This window comes from Triturus cristatus, chromosome 10 (genome assembly GCF_964204655.1).
Source record: "Triturus cristatus chromosome 10, aTriCri1.1, whole genome shotgun sequence".
Classification (NCBI taxonomy): Eukaryota; Metazoa; Chordata; class Amphibia; order Caudata; family Salamandridae; genus Triturus; species Triturus cristatus.
In genome coordinates, this window is record NC_140593.1 from 847,494,049 (window position 1) to 847,517,888 (window position 23,840).

The following is a 23,840-nucleotide window of genomic DNA, read 5'->3' on the forward strand; positions in this document are numbered from 1 at the left end:
GACATTGAACTCTATCTTGTGATTTGCAGCCAATTCTAGATTGAGGCAGGAGGAAAGGAGGTGATTTGCCCAACAATGGCCATACTGGGAATTCAGCCACCCTGGGGCTCCCAGGTGAGTGTTTCAGTCCTGCGAGCCACTCATATAAATCTCGCCTGATCGAGCCTGATCGAGCGCTGAGTGAGCGTGTTTGAATCCAAGAATCAAATGCCTCTGTCTTAGGAGCAAGAATTGGCAGGCCCTCCCTTGCATCTGGGGTGGAAGTCTATGGGGTAAGTGTCCAGGACTTGCAGAGGAGTACAAGTGCCAGAAAGTGCCTGCAGTTCTCATCAGCGCCTTTTTTCTGCTCTCTGGCAGCTAGGATATCGACTGATCCCTTCCTTGCAAGAGTGAAAAAAACAACACCTTGAGAGAAAACATGACTTTGTGTGGTTCACATAGAGAGAGAGCAGCCAAATAGCCCTGCTTTGTTTCTGAAAGACGCATCAGAAATTGCTTAAAATGCCGACTGGGGAATCAGGCTCGTTGGTCTAGGGGTATGATTCTCGCTTCGGGTGCGAGAGGTCCCGGGTTCAAATCCCGGACGAGCCCATGCTGTGGAATTATTTTTAGGCTGCTTATTATATAGGGCCATTTCTTCTTTTCAATGCTATAAGACGCCGTGTATGGTGAGAAAGTTCCTTTCCCTCTACGCTATTTCCCACTTTTGGCGTATAGAATTTCAGTGCCGGACTTCTTTGCAACTGCTTTTCTGGGGTGGACCATCAGTGTAGGAAAATTAAATGCAAAGTGTTTTTCTAGTGTGATTTCAGGTATGGTTTTAAAATCGCCTTTTGGAATAAAAGTGGTCCTCGTTCCTTTCTTCCAAAGAAAGAGATCGGGTAAGGAGGGTCCAACTTTGAGCTTCATGGACATTGGCCCTTGGTCTGTGCATTCCAGCCCACTACATGCCAAGAAGATTCGTGCAAGCGTGTCTGTTTCTGTAGTGTAGTGGTTATCACGTTCGCTTTACACGCGAAAGGTCCCTGGTTCGAGACCGGGCAGAAACAGCAGCTTTCTGTTTTTCACACAGTTTGCATTTACTCTCTCAACTTATAGGAAAGCTGAGATAATGGAAGCTGTCTATCCCTCACCAGCGTGATGTACTGTGCTCCAGGGGCATCAGTGACAGCTCAAAAAGAGAAGTGACGATAGTTTGCGCTATTCGTTTGCACGTCCTTGTGTACTGAAGGTTGGGCCTACTTCATGAAAGCAAGGCATGAGAGCAGAAATGGTTTTATTGACCTCACCGAGAGCATACACCTAGAACAAACAAAATGTCTGAAGGATAGAGGCATTTTCATTTCTTGTTCGATGACGGCCATGGAAAAGACAGCAACCATATTGCAGAAGAGAGCAGCATGTGCAGTTGCTTGCTTTGGGTGAAGCATTCACTAACTCGCTGCCAATAACCCCCGGAGCCGGTGCGAAAGGCGACTCTTGTGTGCCTCGGCTCGTTGGTCTAGGGGTATGATTCTCGCTTAGGGTGCGAGAGGTCCCGGGTTCAAATCCCGGACGAGCCCTTTTTCAGAGGTAAACATACGAATCCTACTCAAAACTCACAATGCCTGACTATTTCTCATTACACTCGCCGCATTGTTGCACAAAATATTTTGAACCTCAGAAGAAACATGGATCACCATGCTTTTTCTGCCTTCATGCTTAGTCTGTGTGTGTCCCAGGTGATGCTTTCCCAAGGTGTACTTGCTGGCATTTAGGCATCAGATATTTGTCTGTCGATGCCTGCATAAGTCAATTTTTAATACGTCTAATTGCAAGCATGTTGGCTGATATCTCTGCAGTTTTCACACTTGCTCCTCGCTTTCTGAGTGGCTGCTGATACAGCAGAATAGAAGTAGAGAGAATCCTTGAGAGGAACCTTGCTCTAACAGTTAAACACAGCAAGTGAGTTTCTGTAGTGTAGTGGTCATCACGTTCGCCTAACACGCGAAAGGTCTCCGGTTCGAGACTGTGCATGAGCTGCTTTTATGTGCACCCTCTAAAACCTTATTATCTCAATGCAAGCTTAAGAAGAGGCGGTCCTTGAACCCAGCGAGCCGTGGGAAACTTCCTTTACTTTTGCAAGACGAAACAAATTAATCCGCATCCATCAGTGGTCGCTCTTGTGCCTAGCTTTTTTTTTGTCATGCCATGTTGTATTGTGGGGTCTCTACACTTGTGACATTGCTGTGAACGTTGTAAGTGCAAACATTGGCAGGTGCAGTCAGAAGAGTCAGATCTGTGCACACCCAGGGCTGTCAGGATGGCCGAGTGGTCTAAGGCGCCAGACTCAAGAGAGCTTGATCTTCAGTGCAACTGAGACTTCTGGTCTCCTCATGGAGGCGTGGGTTCAAATCCCACTTCTGACAGGTTTCTTTTACACCCTTAAATCGTCCTGTTTTTTGCAGTGCATTCCCCACACACCACAATCTTTGCACGGACCTGTAACATATGACGAGAAATCCACCAACGATCAGGCTGGTCCCTCAATCACAATTCCATGTATTCCTGGAAGGGACACCTCAGGCACACCTTCCGTTAAATTTGCACTCCATCACACAAACTGCCGTGCTGGTTTCTCATTAAGCAGTTGATCCCATCTTTGTTGTGAGGCTCTCCTGCCACCTTTTGGGCGGAGAAGGCACTGTCCCTGCAACAACACAGGCAGACATGTTCAACAGGGCTTCCTGGTTATGTGGGAGGAGCAGATTGTCATTGGTCCCCCCTTGCGAATTTTAATTTACATAAGGAAGACAGAGAGGTAGCTGGGAGTAGGCAGTACACACGGACATTGAACTCTATCTTGTGATTTGCAGCCAATTCTAGATTGAGGCAGGAGGAAAGGAGGTGATTTGCCCAACAATGGCCATACTGGGAATTCAGCCACCCTGGGGCTCCCAGGTGAGTGTTTCAGTCCTGCGAGCCACTCATATAAATCTCGCCTGATCGAGCCTGATCGAGCGCTGAGTGAGCGTGTTTGAATCCAAGAATCAAATGCCTCTGTCTTAGGAGCAAGAATTGGCAGGCCCTCCCTTGCATCTGGGGTGGAAGTCTATGGGGTAAGTGTCCAGGACTTGCAGAGGAGTACAAGTGCCAGAAAGTGCCTGCAGTTCTCATCAGCGCCTTTTTTCTGCTCTCTGGCAGCTAGGATATCGACTGATCCCTTCCTTGCAAGAGTGAAAAAAACAACACCTTGAGAGAAAACATGACTTTGTGTGGTTCACATAGAGAGAGAGCAGCCAAATAGCCCTGCTTTGTTTCTGAAAGACGCATCAGAAATTGCTTAAAATGCCGACTGGGGAATCAGGCTCGTTGGTCTAGGGGTATGATTCTCGCTTCGGGTGCGAGAGGTCCCGGGTTCAAATCCCGGACGAGCCCATGCTGTGGAATTATTTTTAGGCTGCTTATTATATAGGGCCATTTCTTCTTTTCAATGCTATAAGACGCCGTGTATGGTGAGAAAGTTCCTTTCCCTCTACGCTATTTCCCACTTTTGGCGTATAGAATTTCAGTGCCGGACTTCTTTGCAACTGCTTTTCTGGGGTGGACCATCAGTGTAGGAAAATTAAATGCAAAGTGTTTTTCTAGTGTGATTTCAGGTATGGTTTTAAAATCGCCTTTTGGAATAAAAGTGGTCCTCGTTCCTTTCTTCCAAAGAAAGAGATCGGGTAAGGAGGGTCCAACTTTGAGCTTCATGGACATTGGCCCTTGGTCTGTGCATTCCAGCCCACTACATGCCAAGAAGATTCGTGCAAGCGTGTCTGTTTCTGTAGTGTAGTGGTTATCACGTTCGCTTTACACGCGAAAGGTCCCTGGTTCGAGACCGGGCAGAAACAGCAGCTTTCTGTTTTTCACACAGTTTGCATTTACTCTCTCAACTTATAGGAAAGCTGAGATAATGGAAGCTGTCTATCCCTCACCAGCGTGATGTACTGTGCTCCAGGGGCATCAGTGACAGCTCAAAAAGAGAAGTGACGATAGTTTGCGCTATTCGTTTGCACGTCCTTGTGTACTGAAGGTTGGGCCTACTTCATGAAAGCAAGGCATGAGAGCAGAAATGGTTTTATTGACCTCACCGAGAGCATACACCTAGAACAAACAAAATGTCTGAAGGATAGAGGCATTTTCATTTCTTGTTCGATGACGGCCATGGAAAAGACAGCAACCATATTGCAGAAGAGAGCAGCATGTGCAGTTGCTTGCTTTGGGTGAAGCATTCACTAACTCGCTGCCAATAACCCCCGGAGCCGGTGCGAAAGGCGACTCTTGTGTGCCTCGGCTCGTTGGTCTAGGGGTATGATTCTCGCTTAGGGTGCGAGAGGTCCCGGGTTCAAATCCCGGACGAGCCCTTTTTCAGAGGTAAACATACGAATCCTACTCAAAACTCACAATGCCTGACTATTTCTCATTACACTCGCCGCATTGTTGCACAAAATATTTTGAACCTCAGAAGAAACATGGATCACCATGCTTTTTCTGCCTTCATGCTTAGTCTGTGTGTGTCCCAGGTGATGCTTTCCCAAGGTGTACTTGCTGGCATTTAGGCATCAGATATTTGTCTGTCGATGCCTGCATAAGTCAATTTTTAATACGTCTAATTGCAAGCATGTTGGCTGATATCTCTGCAGTTTTCACACTTGCTCCTCGCTTTCTGAGTGGCTGCTGATACAGCAGAATAGAAGTAGAGAGAATCCTTGAGAGGAACCTTGCTCTAACAGTAAAACACAGCAAGTGAGTTTCTGTTGTGTAGTGGTCATCACGTTCGCCTAACACGCGAAAGGTCCCCGGTTCGAGACTGTGCATGAGCTGCTTTTATGTGCACCCTCTAAAACCTTATTATCTCAATGCAAGCTTAAGAAGAGGCGGTCCTTGAACCCAGCGAGCCGTGGGAAACTTCCTTTACTTTTGCAAGACGAAACAAATTAATCCGCATCCATCAGTGGTCGCTCTTGTGCCTAGCTTTTTTTTTGTCATGCCATGTTGTATTGTGGGGTCTTTACACTTGTGACATTGCTGTGAACGTTGTAAGTGCAAACATTGGCAGGTGCAGTCAGAAGAGTCAGATCTGTGCACACCCAGGGCTGTCAGGATGGCCGAGTGGTCTAAGGCGCCAGACTCAAGAGAGCTTGATCTTCAGTGCAACTGAGACTTCTGGTCTCCTCATGGAGGCGTGGGTTCAAATCCCACTTCTGACAGGTTTCTTTTACACCCTTAAATCGTCCTGTTTTTTGCAGTGCATTCCCCACACACCACAATCTTTGCACGGACCTGTAACATATGACGAGAAATCCACCAACGATCAGGCTGGTCCCTCAATCACAATTCCATGTATTCCTGGAAGGGACACCTCAGGCACACCTTCCGTTAAATTTGCACTCCATCACACAAACTGCCGTGCTGGTTTCTCATTAAGCAGTTGATCCCATCTTTGTTGTGAGGCTCTCCTGCCACCTTTTGGGCGGAGAAGGCACTGTCCCTGCAACAACACAGGCAGACATGTTCAACAGGGCTTCCTGGTTATGTGGGAGGAGCAGATTGTCATTGGTCCCCCCTTGCGAATTTTAATTTACATAAGGAAGACAGAGAGGTAGCTGGGAGTAGGCAGTACACACGGACATTGAACTCTATCTTGTGATTTGCAGCCAATTCTAGATTGAGGCAGGAGGAAAGGAGGTGATTTGCCCAACAATGGCCATACTGGGAATTCAGCCACCCTGGGGCTCCCAGGTGAGTGTTTCAGTCCTGCGAGCCACTCATATAAATCTCGCCTGATCGAGCCTGATCGAGCGCTGAGTGAGCGTGTTTGAATCCAAGAATCAAATGCCTCTGTCTTAGGAGCAAGAATTGGCAGGCCCTCCCTTGCATCTGGGGTGGAAGTCTATGGGGTAAGTGTCCAGGACTTGCAGAGGAGTACAAGTGCCAGAAAGTGCCTGCAGTTCTCATCAGCGCCTTTTTTCTGCTCTCTGGCAGCTAGGATATCGACTGATCCCTTCCTTGCAAGAGTGAAAAAAACAACACCTTGAGAGAAAACATGACTTTGTGTGGTTCACATAGAGAGAGAGCAGCCAAATAGCCCTGCTTTGTTTCTGAAAGACGCATCAGAAATTGCTTAAAATGCCGACTGGGGAATCAGGCTCGTTGGTCTAGGGGTATGATTCTCGCTTCGGGTGCGAGAGGTCCCGGGTTCAAATCCCGGACGAGCCCATGCTGTGGAATTATTTTTAGGCTGCTTATTATATAGGGCCATTTCTTCTTTTCAATGCTATAAGACGCCGTGTATGGTGAGAAAGTTCCTTTCCCTCTACGCTATTTCCCACTTTTGGCGTATAGAATTTCAGTGCCGGACTTCTTTGCAACTGCTTTTCTGGGGTGGACCATCAGTGTAGGAAAATTAAATGCAAAGTGTTTTTCTAGTGTGATTTCAGGTATGGTTTTAAAATCGCCTTTTGGAATAAAAGTGGTCCTCGTTCCTTTCTTCCAAAGAAAGAGATCGGGTAAGGAGGGTCCAACTTTGAGCTTCATGGACATTGGCCCTTGGTCTGTGCATTCCAGTCCACTACATGCCAAGAAGATTCGTGCAAGCGTGTCTGTTTCTGTAGTGTAGTGGTAATCACGTTCGCTTTACACGCGAAAGGTCCCTGGTTCGAGACCGGGCAGAAACAGCAGCTTTCTGTTTTTCACACAGTTTGCATTTACTCTCTCAACTTATAGGAAAGCTGAGATAATGGAAGCTGTCTATCCCTCACCAGCGTGATGTACTGTGCTCCAGGGGCATCAGTGACAGCTCAAAAAGAGAAGTGACGATAGTTTGCGCTATTCGTTTGCACGTCCTTGTGTACTGAAGGTTGGGCCTACTTCATGAAAGCAAGGCATGAGAGCAGAAATGGTTTTATTGACCTCACCGAGAGCATACACCTAGAACAAACAAAATGTCTGAAGGATAGAGGCATTTTCATTTCTTGTTCGATGACGGCCATGGAAAAGACAGCAACCATATTGCAGAAGAGAGCAGCATGTGCAGTTGCTTGCTTTGGGTGAAGCATTCACTAACTCGCTGCCAATAACCCCCGGAGCCGGTGCGAAAGGCGACTCTTGTGTGCCTCGGCTCGTTGGTCTAGGTGTATGATTCTCGCTTAGGGTGCGAGAGGTCCCGGGTTCAAATCCCGGACGAGCCCTTTTTCAGAGGTAAACATACGAATCCTACTCAAAACTCACAATGCCTGACTATTTCTCATTACACTCGCCGCATTGTTGCACAAAATATTTTGAACCTCAGAAGAAACATGGATCACCATGCTTTTTCTGCCTTCATGCTTAGTCTGTGTGTGTCCCAGGTGATGCTTTCCCAAGGTGTACTTGCTGGCATTTAGGCATCAGATATTTGTCTGTCGATGCCTGCATAAGTCAATTTTTAATACGTCTAATTGCAAGCATGTTGGCTGATATCTCTGCAGTTTTCACACTTGCTCCTCGCTTTCTGAGTGGCTGCTGATACAGCAGAATAGAAGTAGAGAGAATCCTTGAGAGGAACCTTGCTCTAACAGTAAAACACAGCAAGTGAGTTTCTGTAGTGTAGTGGTCATCACGTTCGCCTAACACGCGAAAGGTCCCCGGTTCGAGACTGTGCATGAGCTGCTTTTATGTGCACCCTCTAAAACCTTATTATCTCAATGCAAGCTTAAGAAGAGGCGGTCCTTGAACCCAGCGAGCCGTGGGAAACTTCCTTTACTTTTGCAAGACAAAACAAATTAATCCGCATCCATCAGTGGTCGCTCTTGTGCCTAGCTTTTTTTTTGTCATGCCATGTTGTATTGTGGGGTCTTTACACTTGTGACATTGCTGTGAACGTTGTAAGTGCAAACATTGGCAGGTGCAGTCAGAAGAGTCAGATCTGTGCACACCCAGGGCTGTCAGGATGGCCGAGTGGTCTAAGGCGCCAGACTCAAGAGAGCTTGATCTTCAGTGCAACTGAGACTTCTGTTCTCCTCATGGAGGCGTGGGTTCAAATCCCACTTCTGACAGGTTTCTTTTACACCCTTAAATCGTCCTGTTTTTTGCAGTGCATTCCCCACACACCACAATCTTTGCACGGACCTGTAACATATGACGAGAAATCCACCAACGATCAGGCTGGTCCCTCAATCACAATTCCATGTATTCCTGGAAGGGACACCTCAGGCACACCTTCCGTTAAATTTGCACTCCATCACACAAACTGCCGTGCTGGTTTCTCATTAAGCAGTTGATCCCATCTTTGTTGTGAGGCTCTCCTGCCACCTTTTGGGCGGAGAAGGCACTGTCCCTGCAACAACACAGGCAGACATGTTCAACAGGGCTTCCTGGTTATGTGGGAGGAGCAGATTGTCATTGGTCCCCCCTTGCGAATTTTAATTTACATAAGGAAGACAGAGAGGTAGCTGGGAGTAGGCAGTACACACGGACATTGAACTCTATCTTGTGATTTGCAGCCAATTCTAGATTGAGGCAGGAGGAAAGGAGGTGATTTGCCCAACAATGGCCATACTGGGAATTCAGCCACCCTGGGGCTCCCAGGTGAGTGTTTCAGTCCTGCGAGCCACTCATATAAATCTCGCCTGATCGAGCCTGATCGAGCGCTGAGTGAGCGTGTTTGAATCCAAGAATCAAATGCCTCTGTCTTAGGAGCAAGAATTGGCAGGCCCTCCCTTGCATCTGGGGTGGAAGTCTATGGGGTAAGTGTCCAGGACTTGCAGAGGAGTACAAGTGCCAGAAAGTGCCTGCAGTTCTCATCAGCGCCTTTTTTCTGCTCTCTGGCAGCTAGGATATCGACTGATCCCTTCCTTGCAAGAGTGAAAAAAACAACACCTTGAGAGAAAACATGACTTTGTGTGGTTCACATAGAGAGAGAGCAGCCAAATAGCCCTGCTTTGTTTCTGAAAGACGCATCAGAAATTGCTTAAAATGCCGACTGGGGAATCAGGCTCGTTGGTCTAGGGGTATGATTCTCGCTTCGGGTGCGAGAGGTCCCGGGTTCAAATCCCGGACGAGCCCATGCTGTGGGATTATTTTTAGGCTGCTTATTATATAGGGCCATTTCTTCTTTTCAATGCTATAAGACGCCGTGTATGGTGAGAAAGTTCCTTTCCCTCTACGCTATTTCCCACTTTTGGCGTATAGAATTTCAGTGCCGGACTTCTTTGCAACTGCTTTTCTGGGGTGGACCATCAGTGTAGGAAAATTAAATGCAAAGTGTTTTTCTAGTGTGATTTCAGGTATGGTTTTAAAATCGCCTTTTGGAATAAAAGTGGTCCTCGTTCCTTTGTTCCAAAGAAAGAGATCGGGTAAGGAGGGTCCAACTTTGAGCTTCATGGACATTGGCCCTTGGTCTGTGCATTCCAGCCCACTACATGCCAAGAAGATTCGTGCAAGCGTGTCTGTTTCTGTAGTGTAGTGGTTATCACGTTCGCTTTACACGCGAAAGGTCCCTGGTTCGAGACCGGGCAGAAACAGCAGCTTTCTGTTTTTCACACAGTTTGCATTTACTCTCTCAACTTATAGGAAAGCTGAGATAATGGAAGCTGTCTATCCCTCACCAGCGTGATGTACTGTGCTCCAGGGGCATCAGTGACAGCTCAAAAAGAGAAGTGACGATAGTTTGCGCTATTCGTTTGCACGTCCTTGTGTACTGAAGGTTGGGCCTACTTCATGAAAGCAAGGCATGAGAGCAGAAATGGTTTTATTGACCTCACCGAGAGCATACACCTAGAACAAACAAAATGTCTGAAGGATAGAGGCATTTTCATTTCTTGTTCGATGACGGCCATGGAAAAGACAGCAACCATATTGCAGAAGAGAGCAGCATGTGCAGTTGCTTGCTTTGGGTGAAGCATTCACTAACTCGCTGCCAATAACCCCCGGAGCCGGTGCGAAAGGCGACTCTTGTGTGCCTCGGCTCGTTGGTCTAGGGGTATGATTCTCGCTTAGGGTGCGAGAGGTCCCGGGTTCAAATCCCGGACGAGCCCTTTTTCAGAGGTAAACATACGAATCCTACTCAAAACTCACAATGCCTGACTATTTCTCATTACACTCGCCGCATTGTTGCACAAAATATTTTGAACCTCAGAAGAAACATGGATCACCATGCTTTTTCTGCCTTCATGCTTAGTCTGTGTGTGTCCCAGGTGATGCTTTCCCAAGGTGTACTTGCTGGCATTTAGGCATCAGATATTTGTCTGTCGATGCCTGCATAAGTCAATTTTTAATACGTCTAATTGCAAGCATGTTGGCTGATATCTCTGCAGTTTTCACACTTGCTCCTCGCTTTCTGAGTGGCTGCTGATACAGCAGAATAGAAGTAGAGAGAATCCTTGAGAGGAACCTTGCTCTAACAGTAAAACACAGCAAGTGAGTTTCTGTAGTGTAGTGGTCATCACGTTCGCCTAACACGCGAAAGGTCCCCGGTTCGAGACTGTGCATGAGCTGCTTTTATGTGCACCCTCTAAAACCTTATTATCTCAATGCAAGCTTAAGAAGAGGCGGTCCTTGAACCCAGCGAGCCGTGGGAAACTTCCTTTACTTTTGCAAGACGAAACAAATTAATCCGCATCCATCAGTGGTCGCTCTTGTGCCTAGCTTTTTTTTTGTCATGCCATGTTGTATTGTGGGGTCTTTACACTTGTGACATTGCTGTGAACGTTGTAAGTGCAAACATTGGCAGGTGCAGTCAGAAGAGTCAGATCTGTGCACACCCAGGGCTGTCAGGATGGCCGAGTGGTCTAAGGCGCCAGACTCAAGAGAGCTTGATCTTCAGTGCAACTGAGACTTCTGGTCTCCTCATGGAGGCGTGGGTTCAAATCCCACTTCTGACAGGTTTCTTTTACACCCTTAAATCGTCCTGTTTTTTGCAGTGCATTCCCCACACACCACAATCTTTGCACGGACCTGTAACATATGACGAGAAATCCACCAACGATCAGGCTGGTCCCTCAATCACAATTCCATGTATTCCTGGAAGGGACACCTCAGGCACACCTTCCGTTAAATTTGCACTCCATCACACAAACTGCCGTGCTGGTTTCTCATTAAGCAGTTGATCCCATCTTTGTTGTGAGGCTCTCCTGCCACCTTTTGGGCGGAGAAGGCACTGTCCCTGCAACAACACAGGCAGACATGTTCAACAGGGCTTCCTGGTTATGTGGGAGGAGCAGATTGTCATTGGTCCCCCCTTGCGAATTTTAATTTACATAAGGAAGACAGAGAGGTAGCTGGGAGTAGGCAGTACACACGGACATTGAACTCTATCTTGTGATTTGCAGCCAATTCTAGATTGAGGCAGGAGGAAAGGAGGTGATTTGCCCAACAATGGCCATACTGGGAATTCAGCCACCCTGGGGCTCCCAGGTGAGTGTTTCAGTCCTGCGAGCCACTCATATAAATCTCGCCTGATCGAGCGCTGAGTGAGCGTGTTTGAATCCAAGAATCAAATGCCTCTGTCTTAGGAGCAAGAATTGGCAGGCCCTCCCTTGCATCTGGGGTGGAAGTCTATGGGGTAAGTGTCCAGGACTTGCAGAGGAGTACAAGTGCCAGAAAGTGCCTGCAGTTCTCATCAGCGCCTTTTTTCTGCTCTCTGGCAGCTAGGATATCGACTGATCCCTTCCTTGCAAGAGTGAAAAAAACAACACCTTGAGAGAAAACATGACTTTGTGTGGTTCACATAGAGAGAGAGCAGCCAAATAGCCCTGCTTTGTTTCTGAAAGACGCATCAGAAATTGCTTAAAATGCCGACTGGGGAATCAGGCTCGTTGGTCTAGGGGTATGATTCTCGCTTCGGGTGCGAGAGGTCCCGGGTTCAAATCCCGGACGAGCCCATGCTGTGGAATTATTTTTAGGCTGCTTATTATATAGGGCCATTTCTTCTTTTCAATGCTATAAGACGCCGTGTATGGTGAGAAAGTTCCTTTCCCTCTACGCTATTTCCCACTTTTGGCGTATAGAATTTCAGTGCCGGACTTCTTTGCAACTGCTTTTCTGGGGTGGACCATCAGTGTAGGAAAATTAAATGCAAAGTGTTTTTCTAGTGTGATTTCAGGTATGGTTTTAAAATCGCCTTTTGGAATAAAAGTGGTCCTCGTTCCTTTCTTCCAAAGAAAGAGATCGGGTAAGGAGGGTCCAACTTTGAGCTTCATGGACATTGGCCCTTGGTCTGTGCATTCCAGCCCACTACATGCCAAGAAGATTCGTGCAAGCGTGTCTGTTTCTGTAGTGTAGTGGTTATCACGTTCGCTTTACACGCGAAAGGTCCCTGGTTCGAGACCGGGCAGAAACAGCAGCTTTCTGTTTTTCACACAGTTTGCATTTACTCTCTCAACTTATAGGAAAGCTGAGATAATGGAAGCTGTCTATCCCTCACCAGCGTGATGTACTGTGCTCCAGGGGCATCAGTGACAGCTCAAAAAGAGAAGTGACGATAGTTTGCGCTATTCGTTTGCACGTCCTTGTGTACTGAAGGTTGGGCCTACTTCATGAAAGCAAGGCATGAGAGCAGAAATGGTTTTATTGACCTCACCGAGAGCATACACCTAGAACAAACAAAATGTCTGAAGGATAGAGGCATTTTCATTTCTTGTTCGATGACGGCCATGGAAAAGACAGCAACCATATTGCAGAAGAGAGCAGCATGTGCAGTTGCTTGCTTTGGGTGAAGCATTCACTAACTCGCTGCCAATAACCCCCGGAGCCGGTGCGAAAGGCGACTCTTGTGTGCCTCGGCTCGTTGGTCTAGGGGTATGATTCTCGCTTAGGGTGCGAGAGGTCCCGGGTTCAAATCCCGGACGAGCCCTTTTTCAGAGGTAAACATACGAATCCTACTCAAAACTCACAATGCCTGACTATTTCTCATTACACTCGCCGCATTGTTGCACAAAATATTTTGAACCTCAGAAGAAACATGGATCACCATGCTTTTTCTGCCTTCATGCTTAGTCTGTGTGTGTCCCAGGTGATGCTTTCCCAAGGTGTACTTGCTGGCATTTAGGCATCAGATATTTGTCTGTCGATGCCTGCATAAGTCAATTTTTAATACGTCTAATTGCAAGCATGTTGGCTGATATCTCTGCAGTTTTCACACTTGCTCCTCGCTTTCTGAGTGGCTGCTGATACAGCAGAATAGAAGTAGAGAGAATCCTTGAGAGGAACCTTGCTCTAACAGTAAAACACAGCAAGTGAGTTTCTGTAGTGTAGTGGTCATCACGTTCGCCTAACACGCGAAAGTTCCCTGTTCGAGACTGTGCATGAGCTGATTTTATGTGCACCCTCTAAAACCTTATTATCTCAATGCAAGCTTAAGAAGAGGCGGTCCTTGAACCCAGCGAGCCGTGGGAAACTTCCTTTACTTTTGCAAGACGAAACAAATTAATCCGCATCCATCAGTGGTCGCTCTTGTGCCTAGCTTTTTTTTTGTCATGCCATGTTGTATTGTGGGGTCTTTACACTTGTGACATTGCTGTGAACGTTGTAAGTGCAAACATTGGCAGGTGCAGTCAGAAGAGTCAGATCTGTGCACACCCAGGGCTGTCAGGATGGCCGAGTGGTCTAAGGCGCCAGACTCAAGAGAGCTTGATCTTCAGTGCAACTGAGACTTCTGGTCTCCTCATGGAGGCGTGGGTTCAAATCCCACTTCTGACAGGTTTCTTTTACACCCTTAAATCGTCCTGTTTTTTGCAGTGCATTCCCCACACACCACAATCTTTGCACGGACCTGTAACATATGACGAGAAATCCACCAACGATCAGGCTGGTCCCTCAATCACAATTCCATGTATTCCTGGAAGGGACACCTCAGGCACACCTTCCGTTAAATTTGCACTCCATCACACAAACTGCCGTGCTGGTTTCTCATTAAGCAGTTGATCCCATCTTTGTTGTGAGGCTCTCCTGCCACCTTTTGGGCGGAGAAGGCACTGTCCCTGCAACAACACAGGCAGACATGTTCAACAGGGCTTCCTGGTTATGTGGGAGGAGCAGATTGTCATTGGTCCCCCCTTGCGAATTTTAATTTACATAAGGAAGACAGAGAGGTAGCTGGGAGTAGGCAGTACACACGGACATTGAACTCTATCTTGTGATTTGCAGCCAATTCTAGATTGAGGCAGGAGGAAAGGAGGTGATTTGCCCAACAATGGCCATACTGGGAATTCAGCCACCCTGGGGCTCCCAGGTGAGTGTTTCAGTCCTGCGAGCCACTCATATAAATCTCGCCTGATCGAGCCTGATCGAGCGCTGAGTGAGCGTGTTTGAATCCAAGAATCAAATGCCTCTGTCTTAGGAGCAAGAATTGGCAGGCCCTCCCTTGCATCTGGGGTGGAAGTCTATGGGGTAAGTGTCCAGGACTTGCAGAGGAGTACAAGTGCCAGAAAGTGCCTGCAGTTCTCATCAGCGCCTTTTTTCTGCTCTCTGGCAGCTAGGATATCGACTGATCCCTTCCTTGCAAGAGTGAAAAAAACAACACCTTGAGAGAAAACATGACTTTGTGTGGTTCACATAGAGAGAGAGCAGCCAAATAGCCCTGCTTTGTTTCTGAAAGACGCATCAGAAATTGCTTAAAATGCCGACTGGGGAATCAGGCTCGTTGGTCTAGGGGTATGATTCTTGCTTCGGGTGCGAGAGGTCCCGGGTTCAAATCCCGGACGAGCCCATGCTGTGGAATTATTTTTAGGCTGCTTATTATATAGGGCCATTTCTTCTTTTCAATGCTATAAGACGCCGTGTATGGTGAGAAAGTTCCTTTCCCTCTACGCTATTTCCCACTTTTGGCGTATAGAATTTCAGTGCCGGACTTCTTTGCAACTGCTTTTCTGGGGTGGACCATCAGTGTAGGAAAATTAAACGCAAAGTGTTTTTCTAGTGTGATTTCAGGTATGGTTTTAAAATCGCCTTTTGGAATAAAAGTGGTCCTCGTTCCTTTCTTCCAAAGAAAGAGATCGGGTAAGGAGGGTCCAACTTTGAGCTTCATGGACATTGGCCCTTGGTCTGTGCATTCCAGCCCACTACATGCCAAGAAGATTCGTGCAAGCGTGTCTGTTTCTGTAGTGTAGTGGTTATCACGTTCGCTTTACACGCGAAAGGTCCCTGGTTCGAGACCGGGCAGAAACAGCAGCTTTCTGTTTTTCACACAGTTTGCATTTACTCTCTCAACTTATAGGAAAGCTGAGATAATGGAAGCTGTCTATCCCTCACCAGCGTGATGTACTGTGCTCCAGGGGCATCAGTGACAGCTCAAAAAGAGAAGTGACGATAGTTTGCGCTATTCGTTTGCACGTCCTTGTGTACTGAAGGTTGGGCCTACTTCATGAAAGCAAGGCATGAGAGCAGAAATGGTTTTATTGACCTCACCGAGAGCATACACCTAGAACAAACAAAATGTCTGAAGGATAGAGGCATTTTCATTTCTTGTTCGATGACGGCCATGGAAAAGACAGCAACCATATTGCAGAAGAGAGCAGCATGTGCAGTTGCTTGCTTTGGGTGAAGCATTCACTAACTCGCTGCCAATAACCCCCGGAGCCGGTGCGAAAGGCGACTCTTGTGTGCCTCGGCTCGTTGGTCTAGGGGTATGATTCTCGCTTAGGGTGCGAGAGGTCCCGGGTTCAAATCCCGGACGAGCCCTTTTTCAGAGGTAAACATACGAATCCTACTCAAAACTCACAATGCCTGACTATTTCTCATTACACTCGCCGCATTGATGCACAAAATATTTTGAACCTCAGAAGAAACATGGATCACCATGCTTTTTCTGCCTTCATGCTTAGTCTGTGTGTGTCCCAGGTGATGCTTTCCCAAGGTGTACTTGCTGGCATTTAGGCATCAGATATTTGTCTGTCGATGCCTGCATAAGTCAATTTTTAATACGTCTAATTGCAAGCATGTTGGCTGATATCTCTGCAGTTTTCACACTTGCTCCTCGCTTTCTGAGTGGCTGCTGATACAGCAGAATAGAAGTAGAGAGAATCCTTGAGAGGAACCTTGCTCTAACAGTAAAACACAGCAAGTGAGTTTCTGTAGTGTAGTGGTCATCACGTTCACCTAACACGCGAAAGGTCCCCGGTTCGAGACTGTGCATGAGCTGATTTTATGTGCACCCTCTAAAACCTTATTATCTCAATGCAAGCTTAAGAAGAGGCGGTCCTTGAACCCAGCGAGCCGTGGGAAACTTCCTTTACTTTTGCAAGACGAAACAAATTAATCCGCATCCATCAGTGGTCGCTCTTGTGCCTAGCTTTTTTTTTGTCATGCCATGTTGTATTGTGGGGTCTTTACACTTGTGACATTGCTGTGAACGTTGTAAGTGCAAACATTGGCAGGTGCAGTCAGAAGAGTCAGATCTGTGCACACCCAGGGCTGTCAGGATGGCCGAGTGGTCTAAGGCGCCAGACTCAAGAGAGCTTGATCTTCAGTGCAACTGAGACTTCTGGTCTCCTCATGGAGGCGTGGGTTCAAATCCCACTTCTGACAGGTTTCTTTTACACCCTTAAATCGTCCTGTTTTTTGCAGTGCATTCCCCACACACCACAATCTTTGCACGGACCTGTAACATATGACGAGAAATCCACCAACGATCAGGCTGGTCCCTCAATCACAATTCCATGTATTCCTGGAAGGGACACCTCAGGCACATCTTCCGTTAAATTTGCACTCCATCACACAAACTGCCGTGCTGGTTTCTCATTAAGAAGTTGATCCCATCTTTGTTGTGAGGCTCTCCTGCCACCTTTTGGGCGGAGAAGGCACTGTCCCTGCAACAACACAGGCAGACATGTTCAACAGGGCTTCCTGGTTATGTGGGAGGAGCAGATTGTCATTGGTCCCCCCTTGCGAATTTTAATTTACATAAGGAAGACAGAGAGGTAGCTGGGAGTAGGCAGTACACACGGACATTGAACTCTATCTTGTGATTTGCAGCCAATTCTAGATTGAGGCAGGAGGAAAGGAGGTGATTTGCCCAACAATGGCCATACTGGGAATTCAGCCACCCTGGGGCTCCCAGGTGAGTGTTTCAGTCCTGCGAGCCACTCATATAAATCTCGCCTGATCGAGCCTGATCGAGCGCTGAGTGAGCGTGTTTGAATCCAAGAATCAAATGCCTCTGTCTTAGGAGCAAGAATTGGCAGGCCCTCCCTTGCATCTGGGGTGGAAGTCTATGGGGTAAGTGTCCAGGACTTGCAGAGGAGTACAAGTGCCAGAAAGTGCCTGCAGTTCTCATCAGCGCCTTTTTTCTGCTCTCTGGCAGCTAGGATATCGACTGATCCCTTCCTTGCAAGAGTGAAAAAAACAACACCTTGAGAGAAAACATGACTTTGTGTGGTTCACATAGAGAGAGAGCAGCCAAATAGCCCTGCTTTGTTTCTGAAAGACGCATCAGAAATTGCTTAAAATGCCGACTGGGGAATCAGGCTCGTTGGTCTAGGCGTATGATTCTCGCTTCGGGTGCGAGAGGTCCCGGGTTCAAATCCCGGACGAGCCCATGCTGTGGAATTATTTTTAGGCTGCTTATTATATAGGGCCATTTCTTCTTTTCAATGCTATAAGACGCCGTGTATGGTGAGAAAGTTCCTTTCCCTCTACGCTATTTCCCACTTTTGGCGTATAGAATTTCAGTGCCGGACTTCTTTGCAACTGCTTTTCTGGGGTGGACCATCAGTGTAGGAAAATTAAATGCAAAGTGTTTTTCTAGTGTGATTTCAGGTATGGTTTTAAAATCGCCTTTTGGAATAAAAGTGGTCCTCGTTCCTTTCTTCCAAAGAAAGAGATCGGGTAAGGAGGGTCCAACTTTGAACTTCATGGACATTGGCCCTTGGTCTGTGCATTCCAGCCCACTACATGCCAAGAAGATTCGTGCAAGCGTGTCTGTTTCTGTAGTGTAGTGGTTATCACGTTCGCTTTACACGCGAAAGGTCCCTGGTTCGAGACCGGGCAGAAACAGCAGCTTTCTGTTTTTCACACAGTTTGCATTTACTCTCTCAACTTATAGGAAAGCTGAGATAATGGAAGCTGTCTATCCCTCACCAGCGTGATGTACTGTGCTCCAGGGGCATCAGTGACAGCTCAAAAAGAGAAGTGACGATAGTTTGCGCTATTCGTTTGCACGTCCTTGTGTACTGAAGGTTGGGCCTACTTCATGAAAGCAAGGCATGAGAGCAGAAATGGTTTTATTGACCTCACCGAGAGCATACACCTAGAACAAACAAAATGTCTGAAGGATAGAGGCATTTTCATTTCTTGTTCGATGACGGCCATGGAAAAGACAGCAACCATATTGCAGAAGAGAGCAGCATGTGCAGTTGCTTGCTTTGGGTGAAGCATTCACTAACTCGCTGCCAATAACCCCCGGAGCCGGTGCGAAAGGCGACTCTTGTGTGCCTCGGCTCGTTGGTCTAGGGGTATGATTCTCGCTTAGGGTGCGAGAGGTCCCGGGTTCAAATCCCGGACGAGCCCTTTTTCAGAGGTAAACATACGAATCCTACTCAAAACTCACAATGCCTGACTATTTCTCATTACACTCGCCGCATTGTTGCACAAAATATTTTGAACCTCAGAAGAAACATGGATCACCATGCTTTTTCTGCCTTCATGCTTAGTCTGTGTGTGTCCCAGGTGATGCTTTCCCAAGGTGTACTTGCTGGCATTTAGGCATCAGATATTTGTCTGTCGATGCCTGCATAAGTCAATTTTTAATACGTCTAATTGCAAGCATGTTGGCTGATATCTCTGCAGTTTTCACACTTGCTCCTCGCTTTCTGAGTGGCTGCTGATACAGCAGAATAGAAGTAGAGAGAATCCTTGAGAGGAACCTTGCTCTAACAGTAAAACACAGCAAGTGAGTTTCTGTAGTGTAGTGGTCATCACGTTCGCCTAACACGCGAAAGGTCCCCGGTTCGAGACCGGGCAGAAACACTGTGCATGAGCTGCTTTTATGTGCACCCTCTAAAACCTTATTATCTCAATGCAAGCTTAAGAAGAGGCGGTCCTTGAACCCAGCGAGCCGTGGGAAACTTCCTTTACTTTTGCAAGACGAAACAAATTAATCCGCATCCATCAGTGGTCGCTCTTGTGCCTAGCTTTTTTTTTGTCATGCCATGTTGTATTGTGGGGTCTTTACACTTGTGACATTGCTGTGAACGTTGTAAGTGCAAACATTGGCAGGTGCAGTCAGAAGAGTCAGATCTGTGCACACCCAGGGCTGTCAGGATGGCCGAGTGGTCTAAGGCGCCAGACTCAAGAGAGCTTGATCTTCAGTGCAACTGAGACTTCTGGTCTCCTCATGGAGGCGTGGGTTCAAATCCCACTTCTGACAGGTTTCTTTTACACCCTTAAATCGTCCTGTTTTTTGCAGTGCATTCCCCACACACCACAATCTTTGCACGGACCTGTAACATATGACGAGAAATCCACCAACGATCAGGCTGGTCCCTCAATCACAATTCCATGTATTCCTGGAAGGGACACCTCAGGCACACCTTCCGTTAAATTTGCACTCCATCACACAAACTGCCGTGCTGGTTTCTCATTAAGCAGTTGATCCCATCTTTGTTGTGAGGCTCTCCTGCCACCTTTTGGGCGGAGAAGGCACTGTCCCTGCAACAACACAGGCAGACATGTTCAACAGGGCTTCCTGGTTATGTGGGAGGAGCAGATTGTCATTGGTCCCCCCTTGCGAATTTTAATTTACATAAGGAAGACAGAGAGGTAGCTGGGAGTAGGCAGTACACACGGACATTGAACTCTATCTTGTGATTTGCAGCCAATTCTAGATTGAGGCAGGAGGAAAGGAGGTGATTTGCCCAACAATGGCCATACTGGGAATTCAGCCACCCTGGGGCTCCCAGGTGAGTGTTTCAGTCCTGCGAGCCACTCATATAAATCTCGCCTGATCGAGCCTGATCGAGCGCTGAGTGAGCGTGTTTGAATCCAAGAATCAAATGCCTCTGTCTTAGGAGGAAGAATTGGCAGGCCCTCCCTTGCATCTGGGGTGGAAGTCTATGGGGTAAGTGTCCAGGACTTGCAGAGGAGTACAAGTGCCAGAAAGTGCCTGCAGTTCTCATCAGCGCCTTTTTTCTGCTCTCTGGCAGCTAGGATATCGACTGATCCCTTCCTTGCAAGAGTGAAAAAAACAACACCTTGAGAGAAAACATGACTTTGTGTGGTTCACATAGAGAGAGAGCAGCCAAATAGCCCTGCTTTGTTTCTGAAAGACGCATCAGAAATTGCTTAAAATGCCGACTGGGGAATCAGGCTCGTTGGTCTAGGGGTATGATTCTCGCTTCGGGTGCGAGAGGTCCCGGGTTCAAATCCCGGACGAGCCCATGCTGTGGAATTATTTTTAGGCTGCTTATTATATAGGGCCATTTCTTCTTTTCAATGCTATAAGACGCCGTGTATGGTGAGAAAGTTCCTTTCCCTCTACGCTATTTCCCACTTTTGGCGTATAGAATTTCAGTGCCGGACTTCTTTGCAACTGCTTTTCTGGGGTGGACCATCAGTGTAGGAAAATTAAATGCAAAGTGTTTTTCTAGTGTGATTTCAGGTATGGTTTTAAAATCGCCTTTTGGAATAAAAGTGGTCCTCGTTCCTTTCTTCCAAAGAAAGAGATCGGGTAAGGAGGGTCCAACTTTGAGCTTCATGGACATTGGCCCTTGGTCTGTGCATTCCAGCCCACTACATGCCAAGAAGATTCGTGCAAGCGTGTCTGTTTCTGTAGTGTAGTGGTTATCACGTTCGCTTTACACGCGAAAGGTCCCTGGTTCGAGACCGGGCAGAAACAGCAGCTTTCTGTTTTTCACACAGTTTGCATTTACTCTCTCAACTTATAGGAAAGCTGAGATAATGGAAGCTGTCTATCCCTCACCAGCGTGATGTACTGTGCTCCAGGGGCATCAGTGACAGCTCAAAAAGAGAAGTGACGATAGTTTGCGCTATTCGTTTGCACGTCCTTGTGTACTGAAGGTTGGGCCTACTTCATGAAAGCAAGGCATGAGAGCAGAAATGGTTTTATTGACCTCACCGAGAGCATACACCTAGAACAAACAAAATGTCTGAAGGATAGAGGCATTTTCATTTCTTGTTCGATGACGGCCATGGAAAAGACAGCAACCATATTGCAGAAGAGAGCAGCATGTGCAGTTGCTTGCTTTGGGTGAAGCATTCACTAACTCGCTGCCAATAACCCCCGGAGCCGGTGCGAAAGGCGACTCTTGTGTGCCTCGGCTCGTTGGTCTAGGGGTATGATTCTCGCTTAGGGTGCGAGAGGTCCCGGGTTCAAATCCCGGACGAGCCCTTTTTCAGAGGTAAACATACGAATCCTACTCAAAACTCACAATGCCTGACTATTTCTCATTACACTCGCCGCATTGTTGCACAAAATATTTTGAACCTCAGAAGAAACATGGATCACCATGCTTTTTCTGCCTTCATGCTTAGTCTGTGTGTGTCCCAGGTGATGCTTTCCCAAGGTGTACTTGCTGGCATTTAGGCATCAGATATTTGTCTGTCGATGCCTGCATAAGTCAATTTTTAATACGTCTAATTGCAAGCATGTTGGCTGATATCTCTGCAGTTTTCACACTTGCTCCTCGCTTTCTGAGTGGCTGCTGATACAGCAGAATAGAAGTGGAGAGAATCCTTGAGAGGAACCTTGCTCTAACAGTAAAACACAGCAAGTGAGTTTCTGTAGTGTAGTGGTCATCACGTTCGCCTAACACGCGAAAGGTCCCCGGTTCGAGACTGTGCATGAGCTGCTTTTATGTGCACCCTCTAAAACCTTATTATCTCAATGCAAGCTTAAGAAGAGGCGGTCCTTGAACCCAGCGAGCCGTGGGAAACTTCCTTTACTTTTGCAAGACGAAACAAATTAATCCGCATCCATCAGTGGTCGCTCTTGTGCCTAGCTTTTTTTTTGTCATGCCATGTTGTATTGTGGGGTCTTTACACTTGTGACATTGCTGTGAACGTTGTAAGTGCAAACATTGGCAGGTGCAGTCAGAAGAGTCAGATCTGTGCACACCCAGGGCTGTCAGGATGGCCGAGTGGTCTAAGGCGCCAGACTCAAGAGAGCTTGATCTTCAGTGCAACTGAGACTTCTGGTCTCCTCATGGAGGCGTGGGTTCAAATCCCACTTCTGACAGGTTTCTTTTACACCCTTAAATCGTCCTGTTTTTTGCAGTGCATTCCCCACACACCACAATCTTTGCACGGACCTGTAACATATGACGAGAAATCCACCAACGATCAGGCTGGTCCCTCAATCACAATTCCATGTATTCCTGGAAGGGACACCTCAGGCACACCTTCCGTTAAATTTGCACTCCATCACACAAACTGCCGTGCTGGTTTCTCATTAAGCAGTTGATCCCATCTTTGTTGTGAGGCTCTCCTGCCACCTTTTGGGCGGAGAAGGCACTGTCCCTGCAACAACACAGGCAGACATGTTCAACAGGGCTTCCTGGTTATGTGGGAGGAGCAGATTGTCATTGGTCCCCCCTTGCGAATTTTAATTTACATAAGGAAGACAGAGAGGTAGCTGGGAGTAGGCAGTACACACGGACATTGAACTCTATCTTGTGATTTGCAGCCAATTCTAGATTGAGGCAGGAGGAAAGGAGGTGATTTGCCCAACAATGGCCATACTGGGAATTCAGCCACCCTGGGGCTCCCAGGTGAGTGTTTCAGTCCTGCGAGCCACTCATATAAATCTCGCCTGATCGAGCCTGATCGAGCGCTGAGTGAGCGTGTTTGAATCCAAGAATCAAATGCCTCTGTCTTAGGAGGAAGAATTGGCAGGCCCTCCCTTGCATCTGGGGTGGAAGTCTATGGGGTAAGTGTCCAGGACTTGCAGAGGAGTACAAGTGCCAGAAAGTGCCTGCAGTTCTCATCAGCGCCTTTTTTCTGCTCTCTGGCAGCTAGGATATCGACTGATCCCTTCCTTGCAAGAGTGAAAAAAACAACACCTTGAGAGAAAACATGACTTTGTGTGGTTCACATAGAGAGAGAGCAGCCAAATAGCCCTGCTTTGTTTCTGAAAGACGCATCAGAAATTGCTTAAAATGCCGACTGGGGAATCAGGCTCGTTGGTCTAGGGGTATGATTCTCGCTTCGGGTGCGAGAGGTCCCGGGTTCAAATCCCGGACGAGCCCATGCTGTGGAATTATTTTTAGGCTGCTTATTATATAGGGCCATTTCTTCTTTTCAATGCTATAAGACGCCGTGTATGGTGAGAAAGTTCCTTTCCCTCTACGCTATTTCCCACTTTTGGCGTATAGAATTTCAGTGCCGGACTTCTTTGCAACTGCTTTTCTGGGGTGGACCATCAGTGTAGGAAAATTAAATGCAAAGTGTTTTTCTAGTGTGATTTCAGGTATGGTTTTAAAATCGCCTTTTGGAATAAAAGTGGTCCTCGTTCCTTTCTTCCAAAGAAAGAGATCGGGTAAGGAGGGTCCAACTTTGAGCTTCATGGACATTGGCCCTTGGTCTGTGCATTCCAGCCCACTACATGCCAAGAAGATTCGTGCAAGCGTGTCTGTTTCTGTAGTGTAGTGGTTATCACGTTCGCTTTACACGCGAAAGGTCCCTGGTTCGAGACCGGGCAGAAACAGCAGCTTTCTGTTTTTCACACAGTTTGCATTTACTCTCTCAACTTATAGGAAAGCTGAGATAATGGAAGCTGTCTATCCCTCACCAGCGTGATGTACTGTGCTCCAGGGGCATCAGTGACAGCTCAAAAAGAGAAGTGACGATAGTTTGCGCTATTCGTTTGCACGTCCTTGTGTACTGAA

General features: G+C 47.2%; 32 non-coding genes across 32 annotated transcripts; all 32 read left to right on the forward strand.

The window, feature by feature from the left end:
* Positions 1-519: 519 nt before the first annotated feature.
* On the forward strand, positions 520-591 carry TRNAP-CGG (transfer RNA proline (anticodon CGG)). The gene has a single exon. It is a non-coding gene; the product is annotated as a tRNA-Pro (tRNA).
* A 385-nt stretch (positions 592-976) lies between these two features.
* Positions 977-1,049, forward strand: TRNAV-UAC (transfer RNA valine (anticodon UAC)). The gene has a single exon. It is a non-coding gene; the product is annotated as a tRNA-Val (tRNA).
* Positions 1,050-1,490: 441 nt separating this feature from the next.
* On the forward strand, positions 1,491-1,562 carry TRNAP-AGG (transfer RNA proline (anticodon AGG)). The gene has a single exon. It is a non-coding gene; the product is annotated as a tRNA-Pro (tRNA).
* A 734-nt stretch (positions 1,563-2,296) lies between these two features.
* Positions 2,297-2,408, forward strand: TRNAL-CAA (transfer RNA leucine (anticodon CAA)). Its single transcript has 2 exons — positions 2,297-2,334; positions 2,363-2,408. It is a non-coding gene; the product is annotated as a tRNA-Leu (tRNA).
* A 937-nt stretch (positions 2,409-3,345) lies between these two features.
* Positions 3,346-3,417, forward strand: TRNAP-CGG (transfer RNA proline (anticodon CGG)). Its single transcript has one exon. It is a non-coding gene; the product is annotated as a tRNA-Pro (tRNA).
* A 385-nt stretch (positions 3,418-3,802) lies between these two features.
* On the forward strand, positions 3,803-3,875 carry TRNAV-UAC (transfer RNA valine (anticodon UAC)). The gene has a single exon. It is a non-coding gene; the product is annotated as a tRNA-Val (tRNA).
* Positions 3,876-4,316: 441 nt separating this feature from the next.
* TRNAP-AGG (transfer RNA proline (anticodon AGG)) lies at positions 4,317-4,388 on the forward strand. Its single transcript has one exon. It is a non-coding gene; the product is annotated as a tRNA-Pro (tRNA).
* A 734-nt stretch (positions 4,389-5,122) lies between these two features.
* On the forward strand, positions 5,123-5,234 carry TRNAL-CAA (transfer RNA leucine (anticodon CAA)). The gene is made up of 2 exons: positions 5,123-5,160; positions 5,189-5,234. It is a non-coding gene; the product is annotated as a tRNA-Leu (tRNA).
* A 937-nt stretch (positions 5,235-6,171) lies between these two features.
* On the forward strand, positions 6,172-6,243 carry TRNAP-CGG (transfer RNA proline (anticodon CGG)). The gene has a single exon. It is a non-coding gene; the product is annotated as a tRNA-Pro (tRNA).
* Positions 6,244-6,628: 385 nt separating this feature from the next.
* On the forward strand, positions 6,629-6,701 carry TRNAV-UAC (transfer RNA valine (anticodon UAC)). The gene has a single exon. It is a non-coding gene; the product is annotated as a tRNA-Val (tRNA).
* Positions 6,702-8,997: 2,296 nt separating this feature from the next.
* TRNAP-CGG (transfer RNA proline (anticodon CGG)) lies at positions 8,998-9,069 on the forward strand. Its single transcript has one exon. It is a non-coding gene; the product is annotated as a tRNA-Pro (tRNA).
* A 385-nt stretch (positions 9,070-9,454) lies between these two features.
* Positions 9,455-9,527, forward strand: TRNAV-UAC (transfer RNA valine (anticodon UAC)). The gene has a single exon. It is a non-coding gene; the product is annotated as a tRNA-Val (tRNA).
* A 441-nt stretch (positions 9,528-9,968) lies between these two features.
* TRNAP-AGG (transfer RNA proline (anticodon AGG)) lies at positions 9,969-10,040 on the forward strand. The gene has a single exon. It is a non-coding gene; the product is annotated as a tRNA-Pro (tRNA).
* A 734-nt stretch (positions 10,041-10,774) lies between these two features.
* Positions 10,775-10,886, forward strand: TRNAL-CAA (transfer RNA leucine (anticodon CAA)). Its single transcript has 2 exons — positions 10,775-10,812; positions 10,841-10,886. It is a non-coding gene; the product is annotated as a tRNA-Leu (tRNA).
* A 927-nt stretch (positions 10,887-11,813) lies between these two features.
* TRNAP-CGG (transfer RNA proline (anticodon CGG)) lies at positions 11,814-11,885 on the forward strand. The gene has a single exon. It is a non-coding gene; the product is annotated as a tRNA-Pro (tRNA).
* A 385-nt stretch (positions 11,886-12,270) lies between these two features.
* TRNAV-UAC (transfer RNA valine (anticodon UAC)) lies at positions 12,271-12,343 on the forward strand. The gene has a single exon. It is a non-coding gene; the product is annotated as a tRNA-Val (tRNA).
* A 441-nt stretch (positions 12,344-12,784) lies between these two features.
* TRNAP-AGG (transfer RNA proline (anticodon AGG)) lies at positions 12,785-12,856 on the forward strand. The gene has a single exon. It is a non-coding gene; the product is annotated as a tRNA-Pro (tRNA).
* Positions 12,857-13,589: 733 nt separating this feature from the next.
* Positions 13,590-13,701, forward strand: TRNAL-CAA (transfer RNA leucine (anticodon CAA)). The gene is made up of 2 exons: positions 13,590-13,627; positions 13,656-13,701. It is a non-coding gene; the product is annotated as a tRNA-Leu (tRNA).
* Positions 13,702-14,638: 937 nt separating this feature from the next.
* On the forward strand, positions 14,639-14,710 carry TRNAP-CGG (transfer RNA proline (anticodon CGG)). Its single transcript has one exon. It is a non-coding gene; the product is annotated as a tRNA-Pro (tRNA).
* A 385-nt stretch (positions 14,711-15,095) lies between these two features.
* On the forward strand, positions 15,096-15,168 carry TRNAV-UAC (transfer RNA valine (anticodon UAC)). The gene has a single exon. It is a non-coding gene; the product is annotated as a tRNA-Val (tRNA).
* A 441-nt stretch (positions 15,169-15,609) lies between these two features.
* Positions 15,610-15,681, forward strand: TRNAP-AGG (transfer RNA proline (anticodon AGG)). The gene has a single exon. It is a non-coding gene; the product is annotated as a tRNA-Pro (tRNA).
* Positions 15,682-16,415: 734 nt separating this feature from the next.
* Positions 16,416-16,527, forward strand: TRNAL-CAA (transfer RNA leucine (anticodon CAA)). The gene is made up of 2 exons: positions 16,416-16,453; positions 16,482-16,527. It is a non-coding gene; the product is annotated as a tRNA-Leu (tRNA).
* A 1,394-nt stretch (positions 16,528-17,921) lies between these two features.
* Positions 17,922-17,994, forward strand: TRNAV-UAC (transfer RNA valine (anticodon UAC)). The gene has a single exon. It is a non-coding gene; the product is annotated as a tRNA-Val (tRNA).
* Positions 17,995-18,435: 441 nt separating this feature from the next.
* TRNAP-AGG (transfer RNA proline (anticodon AGG)) lies at positions 18,436-18,507 on the forward strand. The gene has a single exon. It is a non-coding gene; the product is annotated as a tRNA-Pro (tRNA).
* A 386-nt stretch (positions 18,508-18,893) lies between these two features.
* On the forward strand, positions 18,894-18,966 carry TRNAV-AAC (transfer RNA valine (anticodon AAC)). Its single transcript has one exon. It is a non-coding gene; the product is annotated as a tRNA-Val (tRNA).
* A 288-nt stretch (positions 18,967-19,254) lies between these two features.
* Positions 19,255-19,366, forward strand: TRNAL-CAA (transfer RNA leucine (anticodon CAA)). Its single transcript has 2 exons — positions 19,255-19,292; positions 19,321-19,366. It is a non-coding gene; the product is annotated as a tRNA-Leu (tRNA).
* A 937-nt stretch (positions 19,367-20,303) lies between these two features.
* Positions 20,304-20,375, forward strand: TRNAP-CGG (transfer RNA proline (anticodon CGG)). The gene has a single exon. It is a non-coding gene; the product is annotated as a tRNA-Pro (tRNA).
* Positions 20,376-20,760: 385 nt separating this feature from the next.
* Positions 20,761-20,833, forward strand: TRNAV-UAC (transfer RNA valine (anticodon UAC)). The gene has a single exon. It is a non-coding gene; the product is annotated as a tRNA-Val (tRNA).
* A 441-nt stretch (positions 20,834-21,274) lies between these two features.
* On the forward strand, positions 21,275-21,346 carry TRNAP-AGG (transfer RNA proline (anticodon AGG)). The gene has a single exon. It is a non-coding gene; the product is annotated as a tRNA-Pro (tRNA).
* A 734-nt stretch (positions 21,347-22,080) lies between these two features.
* TRNAL-CAA (transfer RNA leucine (anticodon CAA)) lies at positions 22,081-22,192 on the forward strand. Its single transcript has 2 exons — positions 22,081-22,118; positions 22,147-22,192. It is a non-coding gene; the product is annotated as a tRNA-Leu (tRNA).
* Positions 22,193-23,129: 937 nt separating this feature from the next.
* Positions 23,130-23,201, forward strand: TRNAP-CGG (transfer RNA proline (anticodon CGG)). The gene has a single exon. It is a non-coding gene; the product is annotated as a tRNA-Pro (tRNA).
* Positions 23,202-23,586: 385 nt separating this feature from the next.
* On the forward strand, positions 23,587-23,659 carry TRNAV-UAC (transfer RNA valine (anticodon UAC)). The gene has a single exon. It is a non-coding gene; the product is annotated as a tRNA-Val (tRNA).
* The last annotated feature ends 181 nt before the right edge of the window (positions 23,660-23,840 follow it).